Source organism: Rhinichthys klamathensis, unplaced genomic scaffold, assembly GCF_029890125.1.
Source record: "Rhinichthys klamathensis goyatoka isolate OS25496 unplaced genomic scaffold, OSU_Roscu_1.1 h1tg000065l_1, whole genome shotgun sequence".
Taxonomy (NCBI): domain Eukaryota; kingdom Metazoa; phylum Chordata; class Actinopteri; order Cypriniformes; family Leuciscidae; genus Rhinichthys; species Rhinichthys klamathensis.
The window spans coordinates 2,499,004-2,505,000 of NW_026606608.1; the positions used below are offsets into that span (position 1 = coordinate 2,499,004).

The window sequence follows — 5,997 nt, forward strand, 5'->3', positions numbered from 1 at the left end:
AAAGGTTTTCAAAACAATGAAAACATATTTTTCTATACATGCAAATTAAAAACATGCATTTCAGATTTTCAAACAAGACTTTTGCACACACTGTAATAATCCAGTGAGATTTTGCCATCCAGTCAGTCTGGGATTACGGGAAGAGACCGAAGCGATTGACTTCAACAGAAGAACTAGGAGAACTTTTCCAGGGTGGAAAGGAATGATATGTTGAACAGCAATATTACTATGATGATGCCACATGAATTATTACTTGTATTATTCCAGTATCTGAAATCATAGTAACTGTAAATAATCAGTCACGGTTTGACGGATCCTAATCCCGAGTCCACTCCTGATCTTCTCATCTGATCTGAGATGTGTGAAATGAAAGCATGTCTGGAGCTGGTGAAGAACATTAATGAAAGCATGATTCACTCTTTTGTGTCCTGTGACGACAGCTGATCTTATCCGACTCACGCTCAACTGCTCACACGCGATGCTGTCATTAACACAAACACCACTGTTCATCAAGTCATGATCACTTGTTGAAGTATATTGCACACGTAAAAACACACTTGCAAGGTTGTTATTTTGGTGAACATGCGGCCCATTTTAAACACAATGAAGTAAACAATGCAATCTCAAGCACAACACACTATACAGAGCAGTCCAATATACAATATATTGTGTGCAACGTCATTAGACATTAAAAATACATTTTGTGTTGACATTCAGAATCATGAGATATTGCTTATAGTTAGGCTTTACTAAAGAAATATAAATGTTGACTTCTTACTTTATATTAGATGTCTGTGAAAACGGGTAGTTTAATTGTAGACAGATGAAATTAAAGAAAAAAGTAATTAACATTATTACATGCAGGGATTTAAGTACAACATAAAAAAACATGTACGTGACAAAAAGCGGAATGGATCAAATAAGTAATTTAAATGTTGTACATACTAGTTAAAGACAATTAAAGAACTGTACATTTCCCATGGATCGATGCTGTGTGTGTGTGTGAGAGAGAGAGAGAGAGAGAGAGAGAGAGAGAGAGAGAGAGAGAGAGAGAGAGAGAGAGAGAGAGAGAGAGAGAGAGAGAGAGAGAGAGAGAGAGAGAGAGAGAGAGTGTGTGTGCGCGCGCGCTTCTCTTACTCTTCACACATTACAGCGAAACACAAGATTTCCTCCGGACCTTCATCTGAGTCTCTCGGTTTAATATCAGGACGTCGTTCGCGAGTGTGAAGAAGATCTTCGCTGGATGATGTGGAGATGTGTGTGTGTGTGTGTGTGGCACGTGGGTCGACAGCCTCATTGAAGGGGAGAACCGCATGAGTTTATCTGGATTGTGTGGATGTGGATTCCTTCAGTCTGTCGGGATGCTAAAGCCTGGGAGCTCTGGGAACGTGAACATGAATCCTGTATCTCTGGGATTCTGGCGTGTCTCGGATATGACTTCTGGAATAACTTAACATGTGGAATAATAAACTTAAAAAGATGAAGGATCGACAGAAGGAAGAGAAGAAGCACAAACTCCTCAGCAGAAACTGTTAGCGTGAGATAAAGGTAACGTTATGCTCAGCTTCATCAATAACAGTAGGCTAACATTAGAACACAACGCGCTATTCATTAGAGTAACTTAAGTTAATAATCCATACAAAATTCACATTTCTTCTAGTATAATGCCTATTATTCTATTAATGACAGTTGTTGTATTCAATCGTTTATTTAAATGTTTTGTTTATTTGTTTTGTTAACAGCTATTTCGAAATAGATGTTAACAGTTCTATTGTTCGGTTATTTGCTTTTAAAATGTCAAGCACAGTATTTCAAGCACACAGGTGCTGTATGTGTGCTGCAAATGACTTGGTCTGGTTAGCAAAACTTCAAAACCTAGAGGTTTACAACCCAAAACAAGTGCCATCATGAAGGGATGATATTAACATGGTACTTTAAATACGTTAATTTAATGCTTCATGTGCCACAGTGTTGATCTGGTACTAGCCTGGTTTCCATGATCTGTCTTCAGCTCTATATTAACACTGACAGCTCTCATCGTACTACTGAAGTTCATAATCTCACAGCCCAAGTTATTGAAGTAGATATTATTAGTTTCAGTTTGGTCGACTCTTATGAACACAGAATGATCATTTGTGTTTGAACATGTGATGAGACCCTTTAGCATCTACTGGTACTGTACTGATCCTGTCAGGCTCGGTTTGGTGACAGCGTCTCCTCTTTATTATTCTAAGTGTGTATGTGTGTGTAGATTTAGCTAGTGGACAGTGGGCGCTGGGTGTGTTTTAAAGGACTCGCCCCTCTTCCCGAGCAGAATTCCTCTATTGTTGAGCCGGGACAGAGATCCACTATATCTCAAACAAGCCCTCCTTTCTCCCCTGAGAGGGACCCGATGTCCAACAGAAGTGACTCTCATGGCAAAGGGACTCTCCCGTCACTAAAGAGGCTGAAGTGTCAGTGAAGTTGGTCAGGAATGTCAGTCTCTCAGTGGGAGACACACACAGAAACACTCGTGTCTTCTCCTCTCTTCTCTTCCTCATCCGGTTATCTTAATCAAGAGTGGGAAGCACGTGTTTGTGTTGTGCTTGCTTTGGTTAGACAAACTACTCTTCCCTGGGCATGTTTACACCTGGTGTTAAGATGCGCTTTGGTCGATCGGATCACAAGTGGACGAGGGAGACACATTCCTGAACCCTCTGTTGCTCTTCGATCAAAAAAGAATTTTTTTTTGTACGTTTAGTTTTTGTTTTTTTCCCTTCATCGGAATGGTACGAAACTTGGTACAGGTTTTGGCACTTGCCATGTGAACACACACATAATTCTTGGACATGATTCAAACAGGTTAAATGGTCCTGAATAAAATAGTAAAAACTGAGCGCATTGGAAATGAATGTGAGACGAAGTTCCTCTAGTGGAAGCGTTCGGTACTGCAGCCGTACTACATCTCACTGAACGCTCATTTTTTGAGATATCAGGCTCAAACTTGGAGCACAACTTGTTTAGATTTATGGCTTTGATTTTCTTGCAGTTTTAGAGTACAATGTAATATTTCATATAAAAATTGAAATTAGCATTTTTGTGCATTTTTCATAACAATACACATACAATTATGTTAATTTTAAGTTCACTTTTTAAACTTTTTTCACTTCAGCAATAATCTGCCAAGCGTCGTCTTTAAAAAGAGATCAAACTTCAGTCTGTGCTTTAAAGCATTCAAGATTTACCAAAGTTTTTAAGTTGGAAATTTCATTTTCAGGTCTATGCTCAAAAAGTGAATAAATGGATTATAAATACGGCGTAAATATAATTTAGAACCGTAAAATCCCCTAAAAATACAAAATATTAAATAAAAAAAAACATTTTCAGATCTGTAATTTTTGTCCGACACGCGAAGAGCACCAGAGGGTTAATCCCAATCCTTATATCGGTTTGAACAGATATAAGATCTAGATCATCCTCTTGACCACTTCTGCCCAGATTTCTTCGAGGGAAGCGTCTGAAAGTGGGTAAATCTATGGGCTTTCTCAGATCTCGTGCTTTGGTACGTTTTTCGGCCTCAAACCAAACTTGTGTCTCCAGCTGAAGAAATGTACATCTCATCTGGCTGGTGCCTTCAGTCCCCCTGTTGTTGAAGATTTGCTCATACACAGGTCTGAGTGTGTGTGAGGAGTGTGTTCCTGCAGCAGGTGTTTACTGCGCTGTAATATAACACACACCTGTGGTAAACCACAAGAGAAGCGTACATGAGCGCGTGTGCTGGCGTCTGGCAGGAACTCAGCGCTTGTGTTCAGTTAAATTGACCACACTTATTTTGTAAACCACAAGTTACATTCCAGTGTGTGTGCCGTTAAACCAGGTGTTGTCGAGGTGGCCAATAATAAATACACCAAAAGCAAATAGCGTTATCCTCCTCAAACTGTTCCTCGGGGCATGACAGTAGTTGAAGTGAAAGAGAAAACCGACCTTAAGACAGACCTATATTTGTGTCTGCTGTAATCTTTGTTGCAATATTTTCCTGTAATCACCGTAAAGCTGCTTTAAAACAATCTGTAATGTTAAAAAGCGCTACAGTCAAACCAAAAATGATTCAGACACCAGATATAATTTTTGATATTGTTTTACTAGTGTGTGCAGGACACTATATTTCATTTATGTAAATGAGGTGAGCAAAATAAAATAAACTGTGACATATTATACCTAAAAACTCTTCATACAGTGACTACCTGTATAATTTGGGACCAAACATTTTGATCTGACCATGTTTTGCTGAAGTGTTTTTTCTTTAATTGCGAATGCAACGTTTTTACACACAGACTGAACAACATGAAGCATTGCTTGGTCACTGGTTGAGCTAAACTGGTATTATCTAATTGTGGAGTTCAATTTAAGAGCTGACAGATATTCAACATAATTCATGTGTGAGAGTCTAACAGAAGGACGGACAAAACTAGTGAAATATCCACTGATTTCATAACTCTGAGTTCTTGTCATATTTTATTACCATTTTCTAAACTATAGCGAATATACTGTGATAATGTGAGAAATGTCGAAGGTGTCTGAATACATTTAGGTTTGACTGAAAATAAAGGTGACTTGACTTTGATATGCCATTTTACTTATAGAGATTGAGAATGTTTTCTGGTTCTCTTCAATATTGAAATAATGTAGTGATGAACTGAAGTATGATGCTTTTCGAACTTCAGCAATAGAACCAAATATTTTTGTCCGAGGACAGGACATTAAAATGCTCGACGAGTTCAGTAATCCAGCATACCTGAGAGGTGGGAGTGTAACACAGGTGACGAGAGTGTGTGTACACACAGCAAAATCCCCAGAGTTAAATTAACTCTGTTCAGAGAACATTTGCTCCCTCTTTACAGAGAGTTAAAGTAACTCTGAATCAGAGTTAAAGTTAATGAGATAATTAAGTGATTAATTAAGTGATGGTTGAGTGATGAACACCTGCTAACAAGCAAAATAATTGCTGGGAGCCACAATAGTATAAAACTCATGGCTCCCACCTCCCAGCATGCATTGCAGCATGACGCATGTCACCATTGTTAAGATTCATGCTGATCCTTGATGTCTGTTTGTCTTAAAAAAAAAACAATTCTCGCAATGTTTTACAAAAGTCAGAATGTCTGATCTGTGGCAAGAGAGTATTGTTAGGGAATATAATCTATTAACATCAAATAACCACTTTAGGTCAGTGATGAGATTAGAGAATTACTCTACTTTATGTTGTTGAAAACTATATCTCCTGATCATCTTTGTTTCTGGCTTTCTTTGCCACAAATTGTGTGTTTTGGTAAAAACTGTTACAAAGACCACAAACTCGCAGCAAAAAGCAAAGAGTCAAACTGTCCAATGAAACGAAACACTGATCACCATATTGGTGACCAAACGTTTTCAATAAATCGTCAACATCTAATTCTCAATAAGAGCTTCTGTAGACGTCTGACAGAGATAAAGTCAGTCTGGTTAGTAATAAGTGAAGCTTGTAATGCTGTGTGTGGAGGTGTTTATTCCTCCTCTGCTGAGATCTTCACAGATTTAATGTCTTCTTTTCTCTTCAGCTAAGACTGTGGCTGAAGTCAGTTGTAGTTCTTGTGTTTCTCTTTTTTCTGTTCTTGTTGTTTCTCTTTCCTTCAGTTATTCTGCTTGTTAACAGCAGGTGTTCATCACTTAATTAATCACTTAATTATCTCATTAACTTTAACTCTGATTCGGAGTTACTTTAACTCTCTATAGAGGGACCATATGTTCTCTGAGCAGAGTTAATGTAACTCTGGGGATTTTGCTGAGCAGGCCTGGTTTTGAGTGATGATCTGCCAAATCTCACATCTGTGTGTGTGTGTGTGTATCTGATGCTTTAAACAAGAACCTTCAGCAAATGATCAGTAAGAGTATCAATAATTAGTAAGGTTTCCATTTGCTTTCTAAGAGTCTTTAATTGTGTGTGTGTTTGGATTCATTGTGTAGTGGTACACCAGTGCT

General features: G+C 38.3%; 1 long non-coding RNA gene across 1 annotated transcript in view; it reads left to right on the forward strand.

Annotated features, from left to right (window-relative positions):
- Nucleotides 1-1,145: 1,145 nt before the first annotated feature.
- Nucleotides 1,146-5,997, forward strand: part of LOC130084514 (uncharacterized) — a 102,141-nt gene continuing 97,289 nt past the window's right edge. Inside the window, exon 1 of the long non-coding RNA XR_008806946.1 lies at nucleotides 1,146-1,548. This is a non-coding gene — a long non-coding RNA (uncharacterized LOC130084514). The remainder of the gene's footprint in view (nucleotides 1,549-5,997) is intronic.